The sequence below is a fragment of the Centrocercus urophasianus genome, unplaced genomic scaffold, assembly GCF_019232065.1.
Source record: "Centrocercus urophasianus isolate 14NV4802_14NV808 unplaced genomic scaffold, USGS_Curo_1.0 seq_44, whole genome shotgun sequence".
Lineage (NCBI taxonomy): Eukaryota > Metazoa > Chordata > Aves > Galliformes > Phasianidae > Centrocercus > Centrocercus urophasianus.
In genome coordinates this window covers 2,796,724-2,814,759 of record NW_024885022.1, presented here as the reverse complement: position 1 = coordinate 2,814,759, position 18,036 = coordinate 2,796,724, and the positions used below count along the sequence as shown (strand labels likewise).

General features: G+C 39.0%; 1 protein-coding gene across 4 annotated transcripts in view; it reads right to left on the bottom strand.

Moving 5' to 3' along the window:
* The window catches only part of AMPH (amphiphysin), a 103,031-nt gene that overhangs the window by 60,644 nt on the left and 24,351 nt on the right, over nt 1-18,036 (bottom strand). The gene's annotated exons all lie outside the window — the stretch shown is intronic.

Sequence of the window (18,036 nt, the reverse complement as noted above, 5' to 3'; positions counted from 1 at the left end):
CAAAGCCATTTTAACACTGAAGATTTGCATATAAAAGAAAATAGATTTTACCCTTGTTAAAAAAAGCACCCAAGCTTCATAGAACACTGCCAGTGGAATAAACCATCTCAGAGAGTGATATTGAGTTTGCTCTCCCAAGACAAAGCAACCAACTTTTCTATTTTCACGGAAAAGGCAAGCAAGCAAACAAAGAAAACAAATCAAACAACAACAATCAATGTAAAAAATCCACACTAGCTGACACCATGAATAAACATATAAACAGCCCCAGTCCTGGCATACTTTGTGTCATTTCATTTGAATTTAAACTCCAGTCTGCCTGGAGCCGTAAAAGCCAGAATGCACAAAGGTGCAGAGAGCATTGCTATCATGGAAACCAGAGTTAAAGATGATCAAAAAGCTGATGCAATGTGACCTGTGCACCCGGCATGTGGGACTTCAAGGGAGTTTTGACGTATGTACAGCAGAAAGAAAGAATGAAATCAGAAAAAGAAAAAAAAATTCTGACCATAGTCATGTTTTAAGTTTTCATTCCCATGGCTCATTTGGGCATTTTGGCTTGCTTTTAAGTCCCCAAGATCTCACGTGTTCTCATCACCAACCCTTTTATAAAACAAGTATAACAGTCGGCTTTACAGAGGAATCATTTAATTTAACATTTCAAATAATCACAGGAGTACCCATAGCTTGCTGTCACCAGTGAGTCCAACAGTATGCCCCCAGCTGCAGCGTGGCTTTGATCTGCACCAAATGGCTCCCTGACAATTGCATGTTTGCTTTCAAAGTGCTGGCTGCCAGGTAAACCCCCTCACTGAACCAAGACATTCAAGCTGTGAACACAGGAACAAGTAGCGGGCACATTAATTAGAGTCAGAGAGATTCACAGCATATGTAACAAACCAGGGCAAAAAAAACTTGTCGTGATAAATTCTTTTATCTTTATATTCACAGCACACATTTATGTCTCCAAATGGATGCTCGGGTCCAATAGCACAAGGTTTAAACAACCAATCCCTTACAGAATTTCTACGTTGCTTTACTCTCATCTCTGACTTTTAAATTCTTCCTATTTTCAGCTACGTAGATGAAAGTAAGCTGGAGTAAGAGATGGTGTTAGAAGCTGGCTTCTGCAAACAAGCAGAAGAACCAAAGCTGTTGCTGAGAATCTCATGGCCCAGAAGGGCTAGAATGAGACATGGACTCAGAGAGTCCAGGATAGGTAGCTAGTGCACTTTTTTTCTTAGCATGCCCACACAGAGAAAGAATGCTTAGGACTAGGTTTCAGAACACCCATCAATGAACAGCCTATTGAAAAGTATACAGAGAAAAATAAAAGTTGAAGAAGTAGATATGAACTGGAGATGTCGTACCGAGGGACATGGGTTAGTAGGAAATATCAGTGATAGATGGGCGGTTGGACTGGATGATCTTAGAGCTCTTTTCCAACCTTGGTGGTCCTATGATTCTGTGAATCTCATGAAACATTCTACAGTCAACTATTCTGTAGTTTTCTGAAGAATGCTTAAAATATTTGGTAAACTTGACCTCCCTATCTAAAAAGAAAATAGGCAAAAATGTTGCACATATTTCATTTAATTAGCAGAACTTGAAACAGTTGCTCTGTTTTTTCCTGATTTAACTGTAATTTACAAATGTGATACAATACGGACCACACGATGCACTGAATTGTGCTAAGGATCTAAAATGTATTTGTATTGGTATTGAGAATGAAGGCAAAAGCTAAATTTGGTCTGATGGTAAACCTTGATTCTGTTGAATGAATACATGTACTGATTAATGGTCTGGTAATACAGTATTGAGACAGATAAATGACAGATTCAATACACATAATTTGTGTAAGTACATCAACCATATCTGATACCATTTATTAATATTTTCATTTGCATATTTCCATGTGAGGACGTTGCAACTTCAGTTACCATTTTGGAAAACATGAGACTTGACAATTTCCATTTTAAGTCATTTAAGCACCTTCATATACCAAAATCAATAAATTTCAGATCTATGAAGATCTGAACTGCTAGAAAAAAAAGCTGCAATAATTGGCTGATCTTGAATTAAAATGATGAATTCTGTAAGGACTGTGAAGTAAATATTGCTAAGTGTCTCCAACATGTCAAAGAAAGGACATTAATATAATAGAAAAACTTACTGATAGGATTGAGTTTGACACTTGATTATATTGAAAACTCATATCTTGTGGCAAGGATGACAGTGTTATAATAGCTGCTGAGGCAGTCATTCTGAAGGGCTTATCCATCCTTCTTTACAGAAGTTTCCCAAACTATGGTACTGCAGGGAAGGGGAGGGAAATAGTGATTTTCAGATCTGAACCAACGCTAATAAGGAGCTGTGATATTCTTAAAGAACAACCAACGTGTTCCAAACCACTTAAGGTGTAAAGACAGGTTTGCTCAGATAGGAATACCCAGGACAAGTCTTCATCAGAAATTCTCAGGACTTAAAAGCTTGAAAACATTAAGATAATCTAACTTGCCAAAAGTACTCTTAAGTAAGGATATTACAGAACAACCCCAGCAAAACAAACACTTTTGAGTTAAAGACCAAAAGTCACTGCCGTACATCTTTTGAGAGCAGCAAATGGCTCAGGACCTCAGCAGAAGCAAACTCATGCACCTACATCACTGTTCTACAGCACTGCTTTAAACTTAACATTTTTCTCTTCTACAACCTGTAAAAGAAACACCAAGGCTGGACGAATAGCACATGCCATAGTGAAGAATGCCCTCCTAATATCCAAGTTAAATCCTCTCTTTCAGTTTAAACCCAATGCCCCTTGCCCTATTTCTACCCTCTTTGGTAAAGAATCTTTCCTTTAGGCTCCTTTATGTACCAGAGGGCCACAATGAGCTCTCCCCTGAGCCTTCTCCATACAGAACAATCCTCACCCTTCTTTGATCACTCTCTCTTCTTCCTCCGTTACCTGCAGTCTGGATCATTATCATTACTTACTGTAAGAAATGATGACACTTAGTTCAGGTTTTCAGGTCAATGCTAGCTGATCTGTAGTTATCACTCTATTTGTCCCTGCACACTTACAGTATTTATGATGCAGAGAGAATTCCTGATCATTCAACATTCTGCAGTCAATTCTCATTGCTGTGCAATGTTTGCTGTATCTCTATTATTGCATTTCCATTTGTTTCCCTGTCCCCTGTTAGGGCTTGTCTTATACCGGGTATAATAGCCCTTATTTACCCACCACCTCCAGTTAAATTTTACTGCTGAAGTCTGGATGTGGTGGATCACATCGTAGAAGATAAGCCTCAAAGCAAACTGCAATTTGGGAAAATATATTTAGTGGAGGAATGCAACTTCACCACTGCTGTCCTAATAGATGACAATTTCTGCTGCATGGAGACAAAAAGAAAAGTCATATACTGAACATCACTAATACATGATATATGGCCTAAAAGATGGAAGTGGAACCAAGTGCTCACCAGCATGGAAGAGCACGAAAAGTACTCTACAGGTCAGACTAAGTACCTGTATGACCTACCAACCTCTTCCAGCCTTCCCAGGAGAAGATACTTAGGGAGGATACAAAGCAATTGTGCAGTGGCAATTCTGAACATCCTTGCAGAACCTAGCAAACTGTTTCAATCATCTTCTGGTGTGGTGTATTCAGGTTTTAAATCCCTGCTGGATTTTTCCTAATGACAGTCCTGTCCTTGTTAAAGTCAGGTTAGGGATTTGCTGTTTGCATGAATATTCACTTTCTCATGGCTGCTTTTCTTTTGCTAATTTTAAGTCAGATTTTGTTTGCTGGTGCTTTGAGTGCTGTAAAATACTACAATATATAGAAGCAATTATGTAACAAATGGGAAGAGTGCTAAATAATAACCAGACAAGCATAAAATGCTATGATAAGATATGTTCTCTTAAATGAAATTGAAAGAGGGAAATGTGATCTTTCTACACAGCCTGAATGACAAATGTGAACATTATGCTATGAGAGGTGATTATAACAACTTTTCTGCAAATTACAGAATCTAACTGTACATCATTGACCAGATTATGTTAGAAAGCTCTAGAGAGGGCTGCAAAATAAACACCATAATTCTTCTCACAGTAACACCACAGGCAGACTTCTACATCAGCGCTCGGTCATTATGGTTAAAGCCAGAAAGTGCTTTACAGAGAGCACAGACCTCACATTGCAGTGCAGCACAGTGCTAGACCGTTTCTCACTAATCGTTCCTTCTTGCACTCAGAAAACTTGCTGTACTGTAACTAGGCACCTTTGCAACATTTAACATGATGGGTGGCTATTGTTCTGCCTAAGTGGATTCTGTGAGTTGAGCAGTACAGCTTAGCTGGTCCGTAGGAATTTAAGGAGACTGAAAGACAAACTTCGGAGTTCTGGAGGCTTGTTTTGCTGGTGAGAAAAGAAGAAATGTTAAGAGCAGTGGCAAAGCGTTGCTAAGCACTTTTTCCTGCTTGTCTCTGGGGACTTGCATGGAGTTTAATGCTACAAACCCTCCCAGCTGGAAGGGTGGCTCATCACTCTCCACATGTGTTCTGAAAGGTATGCATACCTACTGAAAGTGAAAGCCTAGCACAGCACACCTGCAGTGTACTTAAAAAGTTAAACTCTGGAGAGGCAAGCCATGGAACTAGTTTTCCTGTGTGCTCCATGCAACCAGCCTAACAGGGAAGGGCATCCAGGTAGAGAACGTGGGAAGGGGCATGGTGGATGACCTTCATGGGAGGCAGTTTAAAGAGAAAAACAAAATAGAAAGAAAGGTTAAAAAAAAAAAACAGGGGAGAAAAAAAAGTAAGAAACCAAATGAGGAATTAAAAGGAAAGCATTACATTAAAGGTAACCTATAACAGAAAAATGAGCATTGAGAAGCTGTGAGTTTGATATTTCATTTATTGCTCACTTTACCACTGAGGAACTGAAGTACAGTAAGAGCAAGTAACTTCTTCACCAACTTCAGAGAAAGTTAGTTACAGAAGGGTAGCAAATGCAGACAAGCATCTTAACTTCTTGGACTTCCTCCTATGAGGAGGAGTTTCTTACTACAGAAATTTGCTGTGTTTAGACCTGTACAGAATAAAAGAGGAAGAGAGAACAAAAAGACAATATGTATGCCCTTCTCCAGCTATTGATGTTTGTATTTCTTGAAAAGATTGATCACTTCTTTGGTTGAACAGGAGCTAAATTTAACTGTCTGCACAATTAGCAATAACGTCCTTGGCTGAATTTCCACATCCTTTACTGCATCCCACATAAATAAAAGTACTGTTCTGCTGAATTAATAAAGCATCCTGTCAGTTGCTATTACTTCTGCCTAAACTTACTCATCTAGTTGAAAGTACTTGGACAAGTATTTCAGACCTGTACGTCCTATCTGTACATCCAGGCCAAGGACATTTTATTTCCCTCTTCCTTACCAGCTCCTTCACTTCCCTGTTCCCTTATGGTTTATCCTCTACACCTTCTATTGAGCAGGTATTTTCCGTTAGTGCACACTCTACAATAAGTACTAACAAGAAACACTTCCCACTCTGACAACCATTCACTCAGCTCATGTTATAACTTCATTTTATCAGTCCTCTATTCACTTTTTCCCCTATTTGGGCTGCAAACTTTTCAAAGCAGAGAGTATCTGATACTTTCCTTTCATTGTATTGAAGACAAGGCAGTACTTATCTTGATTTGCTTGAAGATCCTACACAAAACCCCATGATTTTACAACTTATCTTCCAATTTAAATTTACCCAGTGACCAGCTAGTTATTTCACTATTTACTTGAAAATTCTGGTCCTCAGAAACTATGAGAGAAAAGTTAAAGCAGCCATTCAAAACTTTTTTCATTGTATTTTCAAAGCATAAGAAGTAGCATCAAACCAGCTGTAGAAGAATTACTATTCACAACAATTTAATGATCCAAATATGTTAAAAAAAAAAAAAGGAGTAGAATGCCTATAAACAACTTCCTTTTTTCCCCAAAACTAATTTTTGAGCTCCTGCAAATAGAACATTGAAATCAACTACAGTGACATTCAGTGAAAAATTATTTATTCTGGAAAAAGCTGCAATACAACTAAAAAACCTGTCTTCTGTACAACAGTGCTACTGAAGCTCACCCTTGCACATGGAAATTTGTTTACCCTATTGTAGTCCTCAGCAGCAGCATTCTGTTATCTCTAAACCAATTAAGCTTTTCCTGGGTCAAGAAGAAAGATTTCAAAGATAAAATTGCAATTTATCTGTGGTTACCTCAGTTCTGCTTTCATATTTATGCACTTAAATTCTACCTTGAAAAAGACAACTTTGTCCTTTACAGACTCAGAACAGTTGCTCTGGATTCATTGCAGCAAGTATTTAATGATGTTTTATCTGTCTGTCTAATGGCAGTCAAAAAATAATCAAGCAAAAAGCTTTTCAGTAACAAAGCCAAAATAAAGATCACGTTCAATACGACAGACCTTGAATTTAAAAACGCGCAGGCATTCTTCCCCTGTCTAGTTCAACTGGATATATATAGCAGATTCCTATTTTATTCTTTTTAGCTCTGATGGTATGCTTTCAGTGGATCAAAGAATTCATAAAGAAACTTGCCTTCCACTTTAAGTAATGATGCTCTTCAGGTTATTTCCCATTCTACTTGCATTGCAGTACCTGATTTTCTGTACTTATTTCCAAGAGTCAAGAACAACAATTTCTACTGGTTTTGATTAAACTCACCGAACAGAACCAACTTATAACAAGAGAAATGGATTTTGACATTAAATAGATAAAGAGTTAGTATTAAAACATAATGTCTCCACAGCAGGTTTATATTAAGTCTGTAAATTCCATTCAATAACTTTACAGGCATCTCCAGGTTAATTCCAATTTTAAAAAAAAGGCAAATAAAGGTCAATTTACAAGAGAACGTGACTTCTAAAATCTGGACAAAGAACCAGAGAAAAAGTTTCAAAAATTAATAAATTTTCTGCAAAGGGAAAGGCAAAAAAAATACTTAAGAGAGATATTTCATTTTGACACAATGTGCTTTTCTATCCGCTGTCTGCGAGATCAGGAGAAATGGCTCCATTTCCCACTCTGCAGTAAGATTCAATCCACATTCCTAGGCCTCGAATGACAAAAACATCCGTGACCACAGCCATGATGGCAGAAGCAAAAGCTCAGCCACTCTGACATGGGTAATAATGGAGCTCACAGGTTTCTCATTGTGCAGCCTCAGCTAGTTAACAGGTGAACTTTCATTGTTACATATGCAAGGCTAGTCATGTTTTTGTATCTTACCCCTTTGGCTGCTAAATTAATCCATATGCTGAATGCAGCAATACAGATGCCTAAACCTGACTTTCTCCTCCAGTCTGAGCTGTGGCATTTTCACAGATATTCTTACTCCTTGATAAAGGAGTTGTCTGAGGCTAAACAAAATGCTAACCTTTGGTCCAGCACAGAAGTGCAGTTATTGTCTACCCAGAGGCTCCTTGATGCCCAGTCAAGACAGGATTTCCTTGTTGATTGCTCAGGGCAATCTTCACTACAGGACTGAGAGTAAAACCCTTGGAAGCAAAATCAAGAGTTCCCACCGTGGTTTGGTGGCTTGCCAGCAGAATATCTCACCACCTGTTAGACAGTTTCATGTCATGCCACACATAGCAATGAAGAACACGAAGAACATTTCACCTCATACTTTGCAAAACATTTGCCAGGTTGATGCTCATCTGTGGAGGAATTCACTGTTTCTTCATGAAGCACGAATACATTGCAAGCTAAATACCAGTGAAGTGCCTGACATGGCAGCATTTGCTAATGAGTTACTTTTCATCTTGTGCCAAAGCTTTCTGCTCCACCCTCATCCAAAGCAAGAGGAAGTGACCTGATACTTCCAGGTGAATTCACTCCCCTGTAGGTGGAATGATAATTAGGTCTCCATTCCCAATAATTGAGAAAATTATGTCCCAGGTATATGAAAAATTAGATAGATCCCATAGACTTATTCTTGAAACTTGAAAACTCAGGAAATCATTTATGTTACCCAGGCGTTTCTTTCATTCGTTTTTTCAAAATAGCTTTTTCAAAAACTCACTGATTCATGAGAGAATTATTTTACTTATTGAAAGAATCTGAGGACATTTCATAACAATCACAAATTCCCCAAGACAAGCTTTATAAAAATTACAACTAACGTAGCATAACGTGGTAGCTTTGACTAGCACAATACTAGTAAATACTTCTGAAAAGTTACCAGCTTCCCATCTCGTGGTATTTTAGAATTATTCAACATTTTTGCATTACTCATGGTCAAAAAACCTAAAGTATTCTGAAGGAGCTCATCTTACATAGCATTTTTGTACATTTCTCATTGATAGCAGCTAAGGATAAGCTTGTTCTCAGGAGTTTATGTGCATCATTTCTTCATGCTCATCCCAAGTCATGGTCACCGGGTACTTGAAATGATTTAGACATTATTTCAGTACCAAGGAAGAAAATAACCATGCTGATGCAGATAACTGAGGTTGGAGAAATAGTACAAATTAAACAGGACTTTAAAATAACAGGCAAAAGTTAAAGAAGGCTCTAAATTAATGCCAGTGTTAGCAAGGTCTACAAGCCACGGTAGCATAAAATGCTCACATTTTGACATCTAGATTTTGCTAGAGATGCTGCAAGCAAACACGGCCCCACTCTCTCCTGCAAGGTTTAGGGATGAGACCCCAGAATTAGCCCTTTCCCTGGCAACTCCCCTGGACATCGCTCAGAGCTGCTGAGCACGGAAACTGGTGTGTTTTGCTTGGATCCACAGCACCCAGAGCACAGTTAGGCGCACTTTGCAATGAAGTTCTTTCTTTGCCAAGCAAACAGCAGTCCTGTTCTATTCTACTTGGCAAAATCAACAGATTTAAGAGCTCTCTCATAGATAGAGTTTCCATGCAAAAAGTTGTCAGGAAAAGTCAGCATATCTCCTAATGACAGAGAAGAAATGGCAGAAAAGAACACTACTTTTCCAAAGCCCTCACAGTGAGAGGTGCTCCTGAAGTCCCCAATCAACTGCAGTCACATTCTTATATCTTTTAGTGGTCTTTATTTGTATAAACAATGAGCCAGAGGACAATGCCAGCATGATCAACGTGAATGAACTCAGGATTTGGTAAAAATACATTTTCGATACATTGAGAGGGATAAAAAAAAAAATCACAAAGTGATAGAAAATAGAAAATTACACTTCCAGAGCTCCCATGAATATAATTCTCCCTCAGCAACAACAACTGAACAACACAAAGAACTAGAAAAGCATGTGTGAGAGAGTACAAATACATATAAGGGGCCAATCTTGATTATTACACTGGTGTGATTAGACTTGGGAATCTGAATATGTGAGAGAAAGAGGTAGGATTAGTTTCTCTCTCACTTCCAGAAATAAAATGATGCATATGGCAGTGACTGCTTAATACTGTCTATCATAGCTACTCAAGCTGTCACAGTTCTTATAGCAAGAAATTAAAATTCAGTTTGAAGATCCTGGAGCAAAATAAGGAAATCAGAACTTGCTGTGGACAATTCTGTAAGTGTGTGGCATGATTAGATTTATTGATTCATTTCTTAATCAAATACTATTCTTGAAATTTTCAGCTGTGTAAAATAGCTTCTGCAGTATGTAATTTCTTAACAAAGACATTTTTAAAATGATTTTTCTTACATTCTTCCATAAGGAATGCTTTTCACAAATTGAACCATAACGGCAAGCAGAACTATAGGCATTTATAAATACAAATGTAACCTTTGGCTGCAGCTAACAGATGAGAAATGCACCACATCCATACCATTTTGTTCACGTATATAAAGAGTATGTCTAGGAATACAGATGTATTAATCACCCAAAGGTAATGAAAGAGGTTACAAGTACTTCAGGAAACACATAATACTCTTGGGTGTCTTTAAAAATATCCTGTTTTTTTATTTAAATGTTTAGAGACATTGTTTGTGACTAAGGAAGATCAGTCCATGCATAGTAATAGCAGAGGAGCTTGTTTAATGCAATAACTGAAATTATAAAGGCAAATATCTCACAGGCTGCTGAGATATATATTTCAGATAACTTCAAGATTCACCTGACTGAGCAAGATCATAGGTTTAATCACACAGTACCCTTCAGTGTCTGTGGGATTAACAGTAGAAGACATTGAATACGGGCTACCAGGCTACACAGAAGAGATGGCTATAAAAAGACAAAAAAGAGAGGACGTGCACCTGTCCTATGTTGGGCAAATTATTTTTCTGCACATGATGCTAAATTATTATAATAAAGGAGCATTATAGACCTCCTCCTGATCCAAAATACCTATATAAGTACCTGTGCTTCCATCCATGTCTCAGCTCTTTCTTGAAGCTGAATTCTACTGTCCAGCTTATTTCATGCAAGATGTACTTGAAGAGAGCAGCTCCCAGGAAGACTATGGTTTCCAGGGAAATAAATGATCATATTAAGAACGTTCTCATCTACTGTTGCAGTAAAATAATACGCTAACTGATTTAATACACTCCACAGCACAAGGTCCAACACAGCTGACAATTAGAAGCCGTGAAAGTTGTTCAATGTTTTCCTCTTTTACAGTTTACCTGAGTAAAATTATAAAATTTATACCAAACTGTGTACTGTAAGATTCAGTCTATTAAACTTTTCCTAATGCTCATCTCAGAGTACAGACAATGAGATTGCTAAGAGTGTTAAAAAAACACAGTGTGTTGTGGGGATTAGGGGAGGAAAAGAAAATAAAAAAATAATGCTATGAGTCAAAGGGATCGTGACATACCCTTTATCCAATTGTGTTTAAGGGGTAAAGTCCCTTCTTGTACTTGGAAACTTGCAAGTTGCTTATTCTGCAGCTGGTTTGTATCCTTAAACTGTGGAGAAGAGATTTTAAGAAGCTGTCAGTTAAGCTTTTTCTCCATGAGGGAAAATGTACTCAATCGTTAGTGTTATAATTAGTTTGGGCTTCACCAAATTAACTAATCCCGACCTTGTTCATGAATTGTAACTACTGCTGCAGTTCTCTGGCTCCCACTTTCCTTCTAAATAAGCAGCATCTGCTGCCTTTCGGCAGAGAATGTCTTTTCCACTCAGAAGAACAACAAGTATTCTAGCAGTAATAAAATGTTTGTCTTTGCAAATATTGGAGTGGAGCCACTGTACTGACTTTCAGTCACAGGAGAAGTTTATCATTAAACAGCTTACTTTTACAAGATAAAACTGTACTGTAAGTCATCATTCTAGAGCAAGATATTTGTATCACCACTTTTCTACCTCGCATGCCTATGATGCTCACTTTAACTGCAGTGCTGCAAGCCTGCACAAGGAATGCAGGGAATGAGGCATCCATGGACAATATACCTACACAGACACAAAAATATGTATATATATTTGGGTGTGTATGTATAATTTTGTAAATATACAAATACATGTATGTGCACGGTATATATGTAGCTGAGACCAGGACAGCATTTGTGCAGTAGATCTCCCAATCAATGCCACTGATGGTGCTTGTGGATGAAACAAAACTGTGGGAGTGCTCTGGGAGCACAACTCCCAGCCTCACACAGGTGTTCAATTCATGGGATTAGAGTTAACCTAAATTTAAAACAAACCAACAAGAACTCAAGAACTCTTCCTCCCTCCTCCCTTAAAAAACTCAAACCAAACCAAAACCAACACAAAACAAACAGAGCGGAGTTCCAGGTCATCCACACTTGCTGTTTTGATCCAGAAACACATCCTTATCAGTTCTCATTCCTCTCGTGTTAGCCTCAAGGAAACTGATAAAGCCAAATTGACTGCACTGTATGCCAGCTTATTCCAAATGGGAGAGTTCTGTGGCCTCTTCAAGAGTCAGTGTCTCCCACATCTGGGTGGTTTGTCATAAATTAATATCAGCTGATGCAGTACATCTGATTGAAGATTTGATCCCCTGAGTCTCATGTACTTCAGGAATATCTAACCTTTCGGGATTTGTTAGTTAGCTTATTTTAATCTTAAGACTCCTTGAAAAATATTTTTACTTCAAAAAAGTTTCCACCAATGCAATCATAAAGTACCAGTCAATACATTAAACTAAGCAAAAAGGGTTTTGTTGTTTTTTTTTTTTTTAATCTACCTAAATTTTCCAAGTTTAATCAGACTTTCACAATGTGAAGAACTCAGTTTGGACTGAGATCTGAGCCATGATGTTAAGGAAATCATTATCATGTACCTCACACAAACCTCTTCTGACTTCATAAATGTTGCAGGAAAATAAAGCAGGAAAAGCTTTATTTAATACATATTATATACTCAAGCAATCAGCTGTCTTAATTCATAATAACTATCCCAGAGGCAAGAGACAAACACCTTGAATTATTTTATGATCTATCCTGTTGCCACTGAAGTTAAAAAGCACAGAATATCCTGAGTTGGAAGGGATCTATAAGGATCATCAAGTACAGCTCCTGGGTCCACAATGGAACACCCAAAACTCAAATCCTTTGTCTGAGAGTGTTGCTCAAATGCTCCTTGAGCTCCAGCAGCTCAGGGCCATAATCACTGCAATGCACACCGCCCCTGGCACAGCTCCATGCCATTCCCTCTGCCCTGTTGCTGTCACACAGAGCAGAGCTGCAGCCACCATCAGGCCTCCCATCAGCTCCTCTGCTCTGGGCTGAGCAAAGCAAGGCACCTTAGGTGCTCCTTGCCCTCCAGACCCTTTCCTATCATGCAGACCTCCTATGGACGCTCTCTCTGTTGGATGTTGCTTGCCAACTGGCAGAGCAAAGACATGCAGAAGTGTCTCTGCATGAGAACTTCCACCAAACTGAAAAAAGAGAAATTAAAATTGAGCCACCTGGATCAGAAATGTCTTCTGCTTCTGATCCAGAGGAGCTTGTTGAGCCCTCAGGCTCCCCTTCTGCTGTTCCCCCCGGATAGCATCAAGGAACAGCTTGGGATGATGCTGCAGCAGCATGGATAAAGGAAGAAAAGGATTCTCTAACTTTTTCTGATGAAGAGGAAATCAAACTTTTACCTCATACTTCTTCTGAAAAGACCAAAGACAAAGCCAGCATCTTCTCAGCCCTCAGCTTTCCAGAGAAACTCTATGACTGGTTGAAAGCGATCAATTTAAGATGATTTTGTGGGGTCACAGTGGAATCTGCATCGTCCTCAATGAAGAAATGCTTAAGGTACAAGTACTGGGAAGGAAAGGACCTTTGAGAGCTTTTCAGTCTGAAAACACGAAAAGCTTAATTAGTCAGCTTAATCTGTATGGATTCCCCCTGTACTGCCCCAGTTGCACCAGCAGTTCTCCCCAGGCACACGCAGGGGATGGACCAGCACCCTAGAATGGGATGCACTACAGACAGCAGGGGCAGCAGCACCAGTTACAGCTTCATAAATTGAGAGGTCATAGATAGATAGTCTGGAAGGATGTTTGAGGAATAAACATTTTCTGTTGTCAGGTCCTTTTACTTATTTAACAATTCTGCAAATAAAGTGTTTGAATAATAAACTAGGCAGATGTAATGTGGCGTGATAAAGTTTTAGCAAAAAGAAGACGTCTGTATGAGTGTTCCTGGTCTTCTAATGCCCCCTCCATTGTAATATCTATGTGACTCATACTAATTCATCCATGTGATGTTCATCACTGTTATGATTCCTACAGCACTGCAGAAAAGGTGAAGAAAATGAAAGGAAGTGGTTTTTTGAGGCATTTCCAGGCTGTGAAACAGTGCTAAGGCAAAGAAAGCTCATGAAATGAACCGAAATGAAAGGTTGCCTAAATAATGATGCTACTCCTATCAGGATAACTCTTTTGTTAGGTAGCCCACTTGCTTCTGTTTGTGAAGACTAAAGGCTCTACAAGAAAATTTCATAATACGCAAATTAATAAGAGGACAGAGGAAATATTAAAAGGAACAAAGCTAGGAATAAAAATCATGTGTCTTTGAATGTTGAATTTGATGCACTATATATATATATATTACATATACTGTGATTGATAACTGCAATGGAAATCCTGGATGCTGCAAGAAACTGTATTAGCTATTCAGTAGATGCCATTGTTTCCTCAAATTTAAATTAATCCCAGTACTTCAGCTGGTTGCTAGGAGCCCATTGGAGATGCTACATTTTCACACAAGTACCAAAGCTAAATCTTGTTAGTCCCAGGCATTGATCACAGCATGTTTTTTCCTAGGAGGAAGAATAATCTCAAGTTCTTACGTTCTACCTTTCTTAACTTTCTTCTCCATTTACCAGTTGATATATTCTTCTCTCCCCGTTCTCAGCTGTTGTCAGTGTTGCTACGCACTGGGAAACACTTGCTACATCCCTCAAAAGGAAACTGCATTTCAGTAGTGCCTGAAATGGATTCTGCATGAAACACAGCGGTCCTCATGGATGATAAAAGAATGTAAATGCAGAGTTATGCGATTAACGTGAAACTGTGTGATTAAGTGCAAGCCAGTGTGATTAACAGAGCTGCAACACATCAGTCCTCTGCTTTCTCTTTCCATAATTAACTTAATTGATTCTAAATTTGTTACAAAATTAGGATGACACTATTTAAAGCATTTTTCAGACTCAAAGTACCGTGTTGGTACAGCATTTCTTTTTCTAATCTCCAGCTATTTACTATTTTGCTTCAAAATAAATATGCACCCATGAATGCTTAAAGATCTCTCACAGTGACACAGTAGCTGATTCCAGGGGAAAACGCTGCATGTGGGTTACAACATTTGGCTAAATATAGATGCTTCAGAGATTCTGGGGTCACGTTAAGAGAAAAATTAGATTTACCAGAGTGATACAACATTCCTTATGAATATGGACGAGGAAGGATTTTTATTATCAAGTATGACAGTGGCATTTGTAAGCACATGAAATGCATTAAAAATCTGCAAAACGGATGAAAAAAATTCTCAAACCCTGGAGCAGATGGGAAAGAATCCAGCTTGGTTGCTCAGAAATCAAGTAGTTAGACATGCTCTGCTCAGAGAAAAAAAACCTCTAAAAATCACTTATCCTGAGGAAGAGTCAGGCCCAAAGCACTGTTATTTCTTATGGCCACCTTCCTCTGTTCATCAGGGGGAAAGCATGGGCAGGTCACAAAAAGGTTACATGGCTGCTGCAGGCAACAGAGAGCACAGCCCTGCCTTCCTCACTCACGCAGCTCGAGTCAGAGCTCGCTCTGTTTCTCAAAACCACTGCAGGCTCCAGCCGTTGTGTAACAGCCCCAGCAACCTTCCTGTGCCGCAACCCGCTCCTCTGAATGGCAGCACCTGAGGATGAATATTAACGGCCTGAAACAACAGATAGAGAGTGGAGTTTTCAGTGGAGAAAACACCAGAAATAAAAGGGAGATCTCAAGAGCTGTCTTGTTATTTATTTATTTTAAACGATGTCAGACTCTTGAAAAAATGAAGGACTCATGACCGTGCAACTGCGCAGCATCTCAACAAGTAAATCACAGCAATGAAAGACATGCAGGTGAGAACAATTTACTGCAGAATGGAAGACCTTGCTTCCTTGGCAGCATCAAGAGGCCTTAAATGTATGAGGAGTCACAGCAAGATTTTGCAAAAATGCAGGCTTTACCACAAGAATGTGTACTTCAATTAAAGCAGAATTAATTTACAACTTCCTGAAGGGAGGTTGTGATGAAAAAGGGTCTGGCCTCTTCTCCCAAATAGTAGGACCCAAAGAAATGGCCAGAAGTTGTACCAGAGGAGGTTTAGGTTGGACATTAGGAGAAACTTTTTCTCTCAAAGGGTGGTCAGGCACTGGAATGGCTGCCCAGGGAGGTGGTGGAGTCGCCGTCCCTGGCAGTGTTCAAGAGGCGCCTGGATGAGGAGCTACGAGAGGTGGGTTAGTGCTTGTGGTACTGGGAATGGGAGGGTGGTTGGACTGGATGATCTTGCAGGTCATTTCCAACCTTGCGATTCTATGATTCTATGATTCTATGATTCAAAGATTTTCATAATTATAGGTAGTCTTTGCATTTGGGTACACAACCGCTGCAAGACTGAACCCTGTCCCCAGAGGATCCCCTTCTGGAAGAAACAGTTCCCATGCTGTCCTAACTGCAGGGCAGCTGCTGGCCATGTGCTGCTGTGAAATGCAGTGCATGTGCAAGGATGTGCTGAACAACCCCGGGGAAATCTGCTAGTCTTTGCTCAGGGCGGATTCCCCATGACTCCCACATCTCCACATGAAAAAAAGTTAAACAGAGTTGGATTTTCGAAGCTTGAAGTCCATCAGTTCTTTTAAAGAACAAGATCAATAACAATAACAATCTCAAAAATAATTGCGTGTAAACTTCGATGAAAAAAAATACAAACAATTAATTTCTAGCATAGACTGGAGCCTGGAAAAGTCAGGAATAACTGACTGTAAGTCAGGATAACTTAAAAAGCCATCAGAGTAAAATCAAATGGTTATCAGAAAGGAATCAATCAAGTAATCAAGAAATAAAAATGCAGCATCTAACTCCCCTGCCAGGATAACTTAGATGAGAATTTGAATCAGCCATAGGGGAATTTTTCCTGTTGCCTAGTTCAAGACAGAAAGCACGGGAAGCACAGGAAGGAGTCTTACACAAATTCAAGAGAAGCATGTTTTCCATTATAAAATAATAATTTTATAATGGAAATGGTGCATAAAATACATAGGATTAACTTTACAACATTTTACCCACAAATCCAAGAAATATAATTTCTACCCACACAATCATACAATTAGAACCCGTTAATTACACTGAAATTATTTATCTTCTGAGCAGATATTACATTCCAAAAAGATGCCAGTAAAGATGACAAAAGACAGAGATGAACTCTGGAAGACAAACAGGTGCTCACAGAGCCAAGGCTTAATGGCTCAAAGTTAAGTTGCAGTAATAAATATTTAGGAATGAAATTGAGCACCACACAGATGAAAGTGCCTGGGCATAGGCAGGAAAACTCACCTTTGGATAAGCTGGAATCCTTTATCAAATCCAAAACCTATAAAACCTTTTGCCAGTTTCCTAGGCCACAAGATAAATTACCCTCAAAAGGATTTCAGAATCTGCTGCAGTAAGGTTTACTGGAGCTAACCAAACACACCGACAAAAATGAATAAATAAATAGCCTCAAGCACAGAGATGTTAAAAAGATTAGTCTGAACCCAGCAAACCCATCATGTCCATTTAAACACCTCCTTCTGAAATAAAACCAAACAAATACAAACGTTCTACTGTGAGAAACCATCTTCCCTCTGCACCATATCACTCAACACAACAAGCTTGGAATCTCATACACAGCTTTCATGTAGATGAAGAGCCTTAGCAACCTCTGTGATATGAAAGGTAATCAGCTTTTCCAAGTTAATGCTTCATACCCTGCATAACTTGAAGACTTAGATTTTCCCAAATATTGCAGATAAGCTGTGTATCAGGAGAAGGTGGTGCATTTGTGTGGCAAGGGACACATCACCAGAACCTCTAGCTCCCACTTTCTACATGCACAGCGCTGAGATTTCTCACTTGCTTGCAGGTCCTAGTTTTCCTTTTGCAGTCATAGTTCCCCATTTCTCATTTTGTGAAGGACTACTGAGTACCACAGATCAACTATAAATACACTATCCCTTATAAGGGAAATAATAGCAAAAAAATAAATTCCCCTTCCCTAAAACACAAGGATGAAGCAGTTTTCATTAAATGCAAGAGACACGATGGACGTGGTTCTGCCCTGCAGTTCCAACCCACATTGCTTCAGTGCAGTTATTACTCATCTTTTTTCTGCGGGATCCAGAGAGTCTGATCACTGTGTGCTGCACAAAGAGGTCATTCCATTGGCATCTTCAAATTTTAGCTGGAAATTGAGGTGAGAGCTGAGTAATTCCAGGATGAAAATTTTCTGAGAAGAACTAATCTGCTCAGCTCTCCATTTTTATACACATTTTAATGCAAGAAACTGAGCAAGAAGTTCCTATAACCAAGGAAAATCAAAATTCACCAAGC